Source organism: Chanodichthys erythropterus, chromosome 9, assembly GCF_024489055.1.
Source record: "Chanodichthys erythropterus isolate Z2021 chromosome 9, ASM2448905v1, whole genome shotgun sequence".
NCBI classification, from domain to species: Eukaryota; Metazoa; Chordata; class Actinopteri; order Cypriniformes; family Xenocyprididae; genus Chanodichthys; species Chanodichthys erythropterus.
In genome coordinates this window covers 34,914,416-34,928,515 of record NC_090229.1, presented here as the reverse complement: position 1 = coordinate 34,928,515, position 14,100 = coordinate 34,914,416, and the positions used below count along the sequence as shown (strand labels likewise).

Genomic DNA, 14,100 nt, shown 5'->3' with positions numbered 1-14,100 from the left:
ATGATTCAGGAAAATTTATACTATATATAAATATAAATATTTTATATATAATTAATCATGATTAATAATTTGACAGCTCTAATTTAAATATTTAATTTATACAATTTTAATGATGAAAGTACTCTTTAAATGAATTTAAATAAATAATACATTTCAAACAGTATGGAATATACTGAATTCCAATTCATAAATCTCATAAATATAAAAAAAAATATTTCATATCCATAAATATGATGTGATACATATACAATACAGTTTATTTTATACAATACCAGATTTTTTTGTTGTTGTTTGTTTTATTTGATCAAATATACAGTAATAGTGATATTGTGAATTAGTATTATTTTTATTTTTAAATTACTATTAAAATAACTATTTTTAAAATATTTTAAGATGTCATTTTATTATTTAATATATTTTAGTGTCACATGATCCTTAAGAAATGATTCTAATATGCTGATTTGCTGCTCAAGAAACATTTATTATTATCAATGTTGTAAACAGTTGCGCTGCTTCATATTTTTTTGTGGAAACTGTGATTTTTTTTGTTCAGGCAAGTTAAAATAACAGCATGCATTTGCCGTTCCACACCCTGAAGTCCTTTGTTCATCTTCAGAACACAAATTAAGATATTTTTGATGAAATCTGATGACTCTATGGTACTAAAAACATATTTAAAACAGTTCATGTGAGTATGGTGGTTCTACCTTAATATTATAAAGCGACGAGAATACATTTTGTGTGGCAAAAAAACAAAATAAAGATTTTTCAGCAATATCTTGTGATGGCCAATTTCAAAACACTGCTTCGAAGCTTTACGAATCGAATCAGTGATTTGGATCTCCTATCAAACGGCTAAACTGCTGAAATCACGTGACTTTGCCGCTGTTTATGTTTTTAGTAGCTTTATGGATCTTGAGATTTACAAAGGCATTGCTGTCTATAGAGGCCTCACTGAGCCATCGGATTTTATCAAAAATATCTTAAGTTGTGTTCTGAAGATGAACGAAGGACTTACGGGTGTGAAACGACATGAGGGTGAGTAATAAATTACATTATTTTCATTTTTGGGTGTACTTACCCTTTAATGCATCATTGCTGAATAAAACTAGAGATTTAAACAGTAGTGTATATCATGTTAAACATGAGATTCAATGGATTATTAACATGCAAATTTATTTATGTGACCTTACAACCTTACAAGAAAGAAAGAAAGAAAGAAAGAAAGAAAGAAAGAAAGAAAGAAAGAAAGAAAGAAAGAAAGAAAGAAAGAAAGAAAGAAAGAAAGAAAGAAAGAAAGAAAGAAAGAAAGAAAGAAAGAAAGAAAGAAAGAAAGAAAGAAAGCACTTTCTATATTCCAATAGACTTTGAAGACCCTACATGTGGTCACTTTAGAAGTGAGAGTTAAAGCAATGCAACTCCAAACAGCAACATCCCTTTTCATGTGACCATCTCTGCACATGCCTCTCTCTGTCAAAGGTCCACAAAAGCTGGAGATAAATGGATTTTGCAGAGATGACATCTGAAAATAATTACGCGTCACAGATGAGGACAGACCACTCTCTTTCTCTCCTTCCCTCCCTCATCCATAAGGGCCATTGTCAGAGGTAGACAGGCACTATTGTGTGTTTCTGGCACTCACTTGGGAACTTAAACAGAACAAAGAGGGGAGAGAGCGACAGAGGCTATTACTCAAACTGGTGCTAAATGAACTAAAGCGCAATTTCAAAGAAGGCCCTACAGATTTACAACCTGAGGAAAACTCAAGCTTTCAGACATCCACACGGTGATATCAACAACTCACAAAGAGCAGAGATGGGGAGACAAATGTGGTATTTTAAATAAGATGCAATGTTTTGGGTTCATCTAAACATAAAAATTACTTTGACTTGTCCCCCAGTTAGTGTAAAAAAAAACAAAAACCACATGTTCAGTAATGTACTTTCGATGGAAGTCTATGGGGCAAGGCATTCTGGAGTTCAAAAGCATATTAATATGAAAACGAGACTGTGAGAAGTTCAACATGTAATATTCTGCAGTGAACCTGGATGTCAATCATTCATCTGAAAGAATATTGAAAATATATCTTTGCAAAAAATGCTTTGGATCAGGGGCATAGCTAGAACTTTTTTTCAGGAGTGGTCACGTAAAACCCAGAGATTTCATTGGGGTGGCAAAATAATAAATACAATTTAAAAATCCCTGCTTTTAATCTAGAGAATATCACTGTGTGTGGAATACCTACACTCTAAAAAATGCTGGGTTAAAAACAACCCAAGTTGGGTTGAAAATGGACAAACCCAACGATTGGGTTGTTTTAACCCAACTGTTGGGTTAAATGTTTGCCCAACCTGCTGGGTTGTTTTATTTAACCCAACTATTGTTTGAAAAGGACTATATGGCTGACTTAAAATGAATCTAAAATTAAATTAAAATGTTTATTTATTAAACATATTAATAAATGTTAATTTCCAAGATATTTTGGATTCATTTTAAGTAAGCAATACTTTAATGTTTAAACAATAGTTGAGTTAAGTAAAACTACCCAGCAGGTTGGGCAAACATTTAACCCAACTGCTGGGTTAAAACAACCAATCGCTGGGTTTGTCCATTTTCAACCCAACTTGGGTTGTTTTTAACCCAGCATTTTTTAGAGTGTACAGTAAATGAAAATGGGGAAATAAAAAAGAAGAAAAAAAAGTGTTTTAATTTTGATTAGTTTTAATCATGATTTTCGTCAACAACAATAACCTTGGTACACATTACAATTTCAGGAGTGAAATCCTTTATGGTCGGTCTGTTTGCGTACAGAACAAGTATCTTCCAAAACTGTGTTGATTGCACTAATGAATTAATAGAGATCAGCGGTTGATTGTTAAGCCCTGGGTGTACTTTGTTTTTTTACACGCAGCTTTGCAAAGTATACTTCATATGACTCGTACGCGTAGACGGGTGTTCGACGCAAGCACAGTTTTGAGGAATTTCTCGCCACAAGTTACAACCCATGTAAACATATTTGTATTCTTTCATGCTAGAGTTGAACAAATGAGGGTAACCTCTTCGAACAATCTCTTGTCTATATAGGCATCCATCTTCTCTGTAGCTTGCATGCGTTCCGGTCTGTTCTGTTTATGCAGTTTTTCTTTGACTACCTTGTGAATCGACACCCCCAGGGCAAGGTTGCCACCTTGTGGATAAACTAATTACTGCAAGAAAAATTAAATGCGTATACGCATTAAATCTCTGAATGGGCTGGCACCAAAATACCTGGAGACTGTAGTGAACCGATACTCCTCTGTTAGGCCCCTGAGGTCTTTTGACCAGCTTCTTTTACTGGTCCCCAGATCTAAACTAAAACTACGAGGAGATCGGGATTTCTCAGTAGCTGCTCCAAAGTTATGGAACACACTGCCCATTTCTATTAGGTCTGCTCAGACAATTTCTAGCATTAAATCCTGGCTAAAAGCTCATCTACTTACTATGTGTTTTATGTTTTGCATGCTTTATATTAATTGGGCCTTGTATTTTGTATATTTTAATGTACAACACTTTGGACAACTTTGGTTGTATTGAAATGGGCTTTTTAAATAATAAATACAAATACAAATGACCTTGAGACAGTACTGAACACACAGCTTTCAGTCAAATCCATAGGTGGAGGAAGAACCAACTCCAGGGTAAGGCTAAGGCTAGACACTCTTCCCCTTTTAAAAAAATGCAAATAGATTTCCTTGAAATAGTTTCAAGCTATATGTCATCGCACAACCTACACATCCCAGCATAAACACTCCCGATAAATAATTTGTCATTAAAGCATCTACGTTCATAAACCACTGTTAATTTTAACAGAAAAGCAAGCATACTGTATGTGGGATCTGGCATTGCTGAAAGAGCGCTGCCTTTATAATTACTAAAAAGCTGTCACTCATCTTAGTTCATTTCATTCGAAATCTCACAAAGTTCTGTTATGATCAATGAAACTGACTGCACAATGAATCTCTTATTTACAGAATGTCTACACTTTGTTATAATGAGAGGATTTGCGAGCGTGCAGAACTCCGAATCCACTTCATTGCTTACTGAAACACCTCTGATTGGCCACTGTGTTCAAGAAATCAACAGATATGTTTGTGATTGGCTACACTGCTCAATACTGCAAAAACACATTGTAAATAGAAACCTCCCGGATACGCATTGGATTCTTACGGAGAAAACTGACCCTAGACCAGCAGTAATGAGCAGCTTTTCCCTCTAAAAGCAATCAGAAGCAGCAGCAGGCAGACTACTCAAATCCGTGGATGGGAAGGTTAGCCTTGACCATCCTACACACGCTCCGCCTATGGTCGAGTCAAATTATATAAAGTGTCTACCCTGACTAAGGTCCATTAAGACCATTATTAGTGTTGTTGCGGGGTCTTCACATGTAGCAACAGGAAGCAAATGTTTTGTGGTTGTGATGCCAGGATGGGGTTGTTTCCTGTGCGGAACACTTAAACCACATTTTAGTTTAAGGTCGTAAAATGGTACCCATTAAAAAGTGTCATAAAACATTATAGGCTGTAGTTCAGAGGAGAAACCTCAGGCAGTAGGATGTTAGTGTGCTTCTGTGCAAGTAGTTGGTCTTTCATCAAGGTTCATTTTACAGCACAATGTTGTGGAAATGTTGTGACGGGAGAAACGCCTTGAGCACATTTTGCGCTGCTGACATGAATGATACCTCAGATCATGTGTTCTATCACTGAGAGGCGTCATATTACTTTTCTAAGCGTTTTTTTGCCCGGTGGATAAAATAATTGAAAACAATCCAATAAACTTACACTAAAGAAGGAAATCGAGCCATATCTGAATTGGGGTTGGCCTCTTTTAACTAGCAGCCAACCAGAACACCCTGCATAGCATAATTCATAGCTAATTTTTGCCTAAATATTTCTTAAGAGAAAAGATCGAAAAACAATTGTATTTTGTGTACTGGACAATATATTGTGATCTCCATTTGTCAGCATCTTGTTTCACTTCAACAGATCAACAGATAATTTTTAATTCAATCGTATACGCCTGGATTGAGTTCCTCAGTATGTGGTGAAAATCCAGTTTTTAATGTTGTTTATATGTCTACGTGGTGTTTTTAATATGCTTTAACACAAAACGTGCAAATTCATAAGTCAACACTAATGCTGAGTGTTTTCTCTTTAAAACTGCAGTGATCTAAAAACTTGGTTTGAAATCACTGGTGTTTGTGACATCACAAACTACCTTGTCATTAACTATGACAGCTCTGAAGAAGGCAGCTGTAACGGGAACACGGTTTGTGTAACATTAGCAACACATTATTAGCAGTTTGATAATAGAGTCAAGTCAAAGGCTAATCATATCAAGTACCGTTATGTGTCAGACATTGTAGAAGGTGACACGGGAGTGGATTTTCAAACCTCTCCCATCCCACTCCCACAACAAATCCTGTCCCATTCCAGTCCCACAAGAATGACTCCCATTCCCTCCCACTCCCATGTTGTATTTTTTGGCCGGAATCTGTCAGTTACAGTAAAAAATACAGTACAGATCATAGCATGCCAACCTTGGTTGAATTACTAAGCGGTACGGTTCGGTTCAGTACAGTTCGGTACGATTTGGAACGGTACACCCTGATCAGGCTTGCATTTCCACGGCCAACAATACCCTTACTTGATAGGCATGGCGCAGCCGGAAAGTAGTGATCGACGTCATTCTCGCGCGAAGAAGAAAACGACACAGTAAACAACAATGGAGGACATACAGCAGATCTTGTTCTTGCTTGTCAGCTTGAGGCTGTCTGTCGCAAGAAGACAAGCTTTGCTTGCTGCGCACCAACATTCGGCGTTTCAGAATACCAAGTACACAAAGTTCAGACGTCCATGCCGCAGCACCTACCAGCAAGCGTCAATAGTGGAGAAGCGGAGGAGAAAACCTGTGTAATTTAAAAACTACTTTAATGTGTCATGAAATGTAGTTTTAAAAGTTTTTCAGGCGAGAATGTAGTTGTTTAAAGCTCAAATCTGTGGTTTATTTATAAAGATAGTGCCTATTTGAAAAATTGGGGCGCTCAGTGCTAATGTACCCAGCCAAGAGCAAATGTACCTCGGCTAGTCCTCGGATTTTATCAAAAATATCTTAATTTGTGTTCTGAAGATGAACGAAGGTCTTACGGGTGTGGAACGACATGAGGGTGAGTAATTAATGACAGAATTTTCCTTTTTGGGTGAACTAACCCTTAAAACAATGCACAGTGTGGATTGCACACACATTAAATTTCATGCAAATCATCCATGCAAACACACACACACACACTTTACAATCACTGGCACCTTACACTTCATAAATGAAGAAATTGCCGGTTGCCTTGAGCGGGCTGCTTTGAATGTGTGACGCTGAAGGCCACTCGTGTCTGAGTGAGAATGGTATTTGATAACGTGTCTACATGTCTTGCAGCAGGCGTATGGCATTTTCACGCCATCTTTCTCAACTCGCAAAAATGTTTTGATTACTTCAGACTGCCCAGAAATGTCGGTGAGCACAACTGAGGTATCATTTTCCAACAGTAGTCATTGCAGCGTAGCTTTCATGTCTGACTCCATTTTGATTATGATTTTTGTGGCTACAAAGTGCATGAGGAAGCCTTCTTCTTCTCTTATATTATTAGTGGTTGGCATTGGCATACAAACTTGGTGCATTACCGCCACCAACTGTTACAGGTGTGAAGCATGTCCTTCATTTAACCAGCTACACCAACTCCAAACAGGAACAGGAGAGTATAAAGTGACAGGGCAACTAGAATTAAGTTCAAAATTAAAATATATAGTTTATTTATATAAACGGTATATTTGTGTATAAAGTTAGGTATCATAGTGTTATTATGATTCCCGGTCCCGCCTGCTCCCGCTGACATTTTTCCTGTCCCGTACCAATCACGTGATTAATAGTGATTTAGTTTCCCATCCCACTGGATTCCTGTTACCTGCGGGATTCCAGAAAAAAATGTGTGGTGCTTACCTCAGTAAGTTGACCGAGTAGATCTCTGAGCTTGTGCTAGTGAGTGGAGGCGGGTCTACTTAGCATATTCGTAGATATGCATATAATAAATGAAGCAAGGGTGTAGAGTTACATTTAAAGTCCCCCTAAAAACAAAATGTAATTTTTTTTTTAGTTTTTAGTATGAATATGTTAGCCTTAAAGGGTTAGTTCACCCAAAAATGAAAATTCTGTCATTTATTACTCACCCTCATGCCGTTCCACAACCGTAAGACCTTCGTTAATCTTCAGAACACAAATTAAGATATTTTAGTTGAAATCCAATGGCTCAGTGAGGCCTCCATAGGGAGCAATGACATTTTCTCTCTCAAGATTCATTAATGTACTAAAAACATATTTAAATCAGTTCATGTGAGTACAGTGGTTCAATATTAATATTATAAAGTGACGCGAATATTTTTGGAGAGCCAAAAAAAATAAATAAATAACGACTTATATAGTGATGGCCAATTTCAAAACACTGCTTCATGAAGCTTCAGAGCACAATGAATCAGTGTATTGAATCATGAATCAGATCGCGTGCCAAACGGCTGAAATCATGTGACTTTGGTGCTCTGAACAGCTGATTCGACACACTGATTCATAACGCTCTGATGCTTCCTGAAGCAGTGTTTTGAAATCGGCCATCACTATATAATTCGTTATTTTGTTTAAAAAAATATTCTAGTCACTTTATAATATTAATATTGTACCACTGTACTCACATGAACCGATTTAAATATGTTTTAGTACCTTTAGGGATCTTGAGAGAGGAAATATCATTGCTCCCTATGCAGGCCTCATGGAGCCATCGGATTTCATCATAAATATCTTAATTTGTGTTCTGAAGATTAACGAAGGTCTTACGCTTTCCTTTGATGCGAATGAAGTTTGTTTTCGCGTTAGTGTCACGTGAACCGCCACAGCATGAGCACAGTCTGCTCCGGTCCAGAGACACAAGAGCACAGAACGGATCATACACGGCACAGACTATAAAACGTTCGGACACATTTGAATTCTACAAACAATGCTAAATTTGAAAGAAATATGGAGGAGAAACGGTTAGAGATTATGAGGGGGAAAAATGGTTTCAAGAGCTCAACAGCTCTGGCAAAACGCTATTGGCTATTTTGAAAAAAGGGGAGGGGCTTCTACATATATCCCGCCCTGTCTTCCTGTTTCATTTGAAATTACTTCAACACAGTAAATAAAGCTGCATGCTCCAAGGCACTTCAGTTGGCCTTTAATCTATTTTAAGGCATGAAAAAAAATTTCACAGGAAAAAAAGCATTTAATTATTTCATTTTGGTGATCAAAGATGAGTTTTAAGGAATACAATTATGCCTTTAAGCTTGATTTTGTGACCAAACTGCCCCAAGTCTATGTTTACACTGCAAGCCTTAGTGCCCAATTCTGATTTATTGCTCAAATCCCATTTTTTGTAAAGCTGTTCACACTTGTTTTAAAGGTGCCATTGAACAGAAAATTTAATTTACCTCGGCATAGTTCAATAACAAGAGTTCAGTACATGGAAATGACATACAGTGAGTCTCAAACACTATTGTTTCCTCCTTCTTATATAAATCTCATTTGACCTCCGAAGAACAGGCGAATCTCAACATAACACCAACTGTTACATAACAGTCGGGATCATTAATATGTACGCCCCCAATATTTGCATATGCCAGCCCATGCTCAAGGCATTAGACAAGGGCAGCCAGTAATAACATCTGGATCTGTGCACAGCTGAATCATCAGACTAGGTAAGCAAGCAAGGACAATAGTGAAAAATGGCAGATGGAGCGATAATAACTGACATGATCCATGATATCATGATATTTTTAGTGATAGTTGTCTATTAAAAATATTTGACTTTTTTAGTGATATTAGCATGTTGCTAATGTACTGTTAAATGTGGTTAAAGTTACCATCGTTTATTACTGTATTCACGGAGACAAGAGAGCTGTCGCTATTATCATTTTTAAACACTTGCAGTCTGTATAATGCATAAACACAACTTCTCTCCAACAGTGTAGCATTAGCCGTTAGCCACAGAGCAACAGCCTCAAACTCATTCAGAATCAAATGTAAACATCCAAATAAATACTATACTTACATGATCCAATGTATGCATGCAGCATGCATGACGAACATTTTGTAAAGATCCATTTTGAGGGTAATATTAGCTGTGTGAACTTTGTTTATGCTGTTCAAGGCAGTCACGAGCTCCGTGGGCGGGGAGCGCGAGATTTAAAGGGGCCACACACTGAATCGGTGCATTTATAATTATGGCCCAAAATAGGCAGTTAAAAAAATGTATTAATAAAAATCTATGGGGTATTTTGAGCTGAAACTTCACGGACACATTCAGGGGACACCTTAGACTTATATTACATCTTGTGAAAACCCATTCTATGGCACCTTTAAATTTGGCCAATATCAAATTTCAGTGTGAACAGATCATGGTCTTGAACTGACATGCATGTACAAAAGAACATTAAAGTAAGCGATTGTGCATTTATTTATAGTGTGGTCTGCCGTGGAAGCCAGCGAATTTACGCACAGGCCATATAAAAATATAAAGACTTGGATGTGGAAAAAGAGAGCAGAGTTTTTAGACATTTATGATACAAGACTTGTGTTTTGTTGTATATACAGCTGTCTCTGTAATACTTCTGACACATCACTGTCCTTCATTTCGCAACTGTCTTGATAACTTTGTCTATCTTTGAAGTAACCATGAGTGCAGAATCGTGACAAATGTTGCTCTAGAGTGATGTAAAAGTCGCATGAATACCGATATGACTGTTCAGACTGAGGTCGAACTGCAAAACATCTGATCTGTATCGGATTTAGCATCTCAAATCAAAACTGAAAAGATCAGATTCCATGTGATTTGTACCATTCACACTGTCATGACCAAAACAGATCTGAGTCATTTAGGCCACATTTACCTGAAGTCTGAACGTAGCCAAATCACACACATAACATGGCTGAACCTCTTACAATGTCAACAAAACCTCAGGAACAACAGGCACATTGTTAGACTAAAGTCATTCAGCATCCATGACGAACATCAGTTCCCAAGTGTGTAAGGTAAAACCTCACCAGTAAAGAGTAGGAATGTGTGAGTGAAAAGTGATGTTCACTTTTGGAGAATGGATGGACAATGGAGAATGGCAAAAACTGAAAGAGGCCATTGGAAAGAAAACTTTAATGAGATCTCCTTAACCTATTAATTGTTTCTCTTTGACAGCAATGACAGATTTTGCATGCACCTCAAATGCACGATTTTTAATTGTTTCGGTTTACAATAACATCACTGGACTGAAAACTTCTCAATTAGGTCTCGGCAAATGAGCAACCTTTGGACAATAACATGTACTTCTGGCAGTGAATGAAATGAGGGATGTGAAATGGCAGGTTCACAGGAGTATATGATGTCATATGAAGTGGGTTCTGGAAGTGGAATTCCTGAGTATTTGAAAGGGAATATGACGAGGAGGCAGGGAATGAGAGGGCTCAGGAGATCCGAGCGCCTGCCCAATGGTTAATGAATGAAGGAGGGGGTGAATGAGAGAATGGCCCGGGTGTTCTCTGGCTGTGATTCCCAAATGAAGCATGAAGAACACAGAATCACACTGAAAAGATTTGGAGAGGAGAGGGAAGAGGGAACGGGGAGGGTGTTGCATCACAGCGGACAAATTAACTGTCTGGGAGCGGAAGAGAAATGTGGAAAAGCAGTGATGTGTCCTCATGTCTGATGTAATATATAGTGAATTGTAACTGTGTCAACCCGTATATTGGAAGTAGGTTATGTTTTTACACAATATTGCTATGGTGAAAACTCGGAATCATATCCTGAAGGGACGGATCACAACGTGTCTCATCCTACAGGTTGCTTTTGCTTTCATGGCTTTGTGGCTATGAGTCATTTTAAAGCATTTTCCATACCAACACCAGCCGTACTGCAAAACAAACCAATGAATTCTGAATTGTGAGAGTGTGTTACACCAGCACAACCTTATTCAGCATGACTAGACATGCCACACACATGCACAACATCTACAGTGCTTCAACAGTCTTCTACATGGCGGGTAAAACTGGCTCTTGTTCTAAAACAGAGCATTTAAACCACACTATTTAGCTGGCAGCATTTTACAGTTTTTATTTCCTTGACATGCATCAAGCACACCCTTACTTCTGTATAATACTGATCAAATCACACCCAATTGACCCGGCACAACATGAAGACAGAGCACTGAATCAAGACACAAAAACAGAAACTACATAAAGTTTATTCAAAGTAGCCTATCTAACCAAAAATTGCACTATGGTAGGCTACACTGATTGTATCTAATGGTACTTTGAGATATACCACAGTAAATTCATGTACCACAGTATTCACAAGGTACCACTACCATGGTACATATCCAAAAAACAATGGTAACCATGGTACTTTTTGGTTATTTTAGTGGATGTGACATCAGTTGCCCTCACAGAGAGATGTCATAGCAGAATAAACACAAGTGTTGACGTTTGACAACCAAAAAGTTTCAGAATATCTTATTTAAAAGATGGACATCGTATGTAAATGCGTGCTTGTGTTTTCAATGAGGCTTTAAGAACATGAATTGCAAGGAAATAATATCTTAAAGTGTTACTACTTGAAAGTGTTTGAGTATTAAAGTGTTTAAAAGTATTTATAAGTAACTTAGACATTTGTCACAGAGCGCTTGTTTACAAAATACGTGCACGTGTCACGCGATGACGCCGAACTACAAAAGAGATAGGAAGAAATAATTTTATATAAAATCATATTACTAACTCAACAGACGATGTTTGAACATTAAATTCACATTAAAGTGCGGATGTATTGCAAAACAAACCAAATGTTGAGTTATAAACAGGACGAGTGAGTGATGAATGAATGAATGGATGGATTTCCATTGATGAATTTGTCAACTTCTTCCATCTAACAAAACTACGACGTTTTTCTACATTTGTACTAAATCGCTACATTTACACAATGTTTGTGAAAGTTTTAAGAATCTGGCTCTTACCTGTGTGTGGAATCTGGGTCACCCGTCCTCCAAAAGTTTCTCTATTCTCCTCAGACTGTGATAAATCCCTCCCGGACCCCAGAGCCAGAGTTTAGTCCCTCACAAACACGCCCTCGCTCCCCCTCTACAGTCAGCCTGCCTCGGGCCAAACCTCCTCAAACTTCACAATACTTTCTCATCCAATTATGTGCTTTAACATATTTTTTGGCAGTATCTTCCAGGAAGTTTATCAGAAACGGGAAACTGTATCCTTTGTGTGCTATTAAGTTCCCATACTGATATTATACTGAACTTTAATTCATAGATTCATCACACAAACCAAAACGATTTAATTTTTAGGTGCATTTCATTGGTTTAAATTTCATTTTTGCATGTTTTTGCATTGTACTGAAAATTACACTTGGTGCCATGGTCAATTGGTCATAGTTAATGAAATAGTGATCTTTTTCTTTCAAACTGCCATGTTAAAACTGGACCATAGAACCCTATTCAGTTGTACTGGAATAATGTTTGGCTATTGGTCAACTAAAGGAAACCTCAAAGGAACTATAGGAGTTTTCTGTTGGTTGGTCAGTGCAGTGTTGGGGGTAACGCATTACAAGTAACGTGAGTTATGTAATCAGATTACTTTTTTCAAGTAACTAGTAAAGTAACACTTTACTTTTAAATTTACAACAAAATATTCTGAGTTACATTTTCAAATAAGTAACACGAGTTACTTTGTTTTCCCATTTATTGACTGACAGCTCTCCTGTCCTCATGTTGAAATCGAGAGTAAGTGCAGAGGTGTTGTGTGCGAACATGCCGGTTATTGTAGTTCCTGAATAAAAATGAACATTTCACTCATCTCATTTTCAGTCAGTATTCCTCAAAATGAATAAAAACAGTGAAATGCAATCTCAGAATATTGCACAAACTTGCAATTTAGAACAAATATACTTTATGTATTTAATCTTTCTTTATTAACCAATGTCTTTGCTGCTGACCTTTGATGATCCAATTCAACCATACCAATAAGCAAAAATGATTTTAGATAAACATCACAAGCAAGCCCAGCCTACGTGAGAAAAGGTAACACAAAAGTAATGTAACGCATTACTTTCCATAAAAAGTAACTAGTAATGCAATTAGTTACTTTTTTAGGGAGTAATGCAATATTGTAATGCATTACTTTTAAAAGTAACTTTCCCCAACACTGGGTCAGTGTGACGAATCCACAAAATTGAAATGTGCATGAGGAATTGCGTGGATTCCTATTGAAATGACTGTATTTTCATCAGCTAAAATTTGCAGTACAATGGTATTATGTAATCACAGTAGACTAGAAACGTTAACACCTTAAAGGATTAGTCCACTTTTAAATAAAATGTTCCTGATAATTTACTCACCCCCATCTCATCCAAGATGTTCATGTCTTTCTTTCAGAATACAGTTGTATTTTTTTCGAAAATGACCGATCTTTTCGCTAGATAAGACTCTTATTCCTCGTCTGGTATTGTTTAAAGCTCTTTGAAGCTGCACTGAAACTATAATTTGGACCTTCAACCATCTGGAGGCCATTGAAGTCCACTATAAGGAGAAAAATCCTGGAATGTTTTCATCAAAAACCTTAATTTCTTTTCGACTGAAGAAAGAAAGACATGGACATCTTGGATGACATGGGGGTGAGTAAATTATCAGGAAAAGTTTATTTAAAAGTGGACTAATCCTATGTAATGAAATATGAAATATGATCTAAAATTTGGAATCCTCAAAAAAAAATATTTAGTATTCTTTAAAATTGTTTCCGCAATCTTGTACAATTGCATTTCTTAGAGACATATTTGAAGTAATTCCAGTGTTGATTATTAAGTCCTGGAGCTGTGTACTCTCACCTGCATTGGTTTTCATCTCAGAAGAAATTAAGTAAAATAACCAAAAGTAAAGTTAATGCAAAATAAACAGTCCATTTTTTTTTTTCCAGTTTACATCATCCATATCACCATGGCACAAA

General features: G+C 36.9%; 1 protein-coding gene across 1 annotated transcript in view; it reads right to left on the bottom strand.

Moving 5' to 3' along the window:
- The window catches only part of acsl2 (acyl-CoA synthetase long chain family member 2), a 39,528-nt gene extending 27,381 nt beyond the window's left edge, over window positions 1–12,147 (bottom strand). The window contains exon 1 of the mRNA XM_067394061.1: window positions 12,108–12,147. The gene's annotated coding sequence lies outside the window, so the exon portion shown is untranslated. The remainder of the gene's footprint in view (window positions 1–12,107) is intronic.
- Between the last annotated feature and the right edge of the window lie 1,953 nt (window positions 12,148–14,100).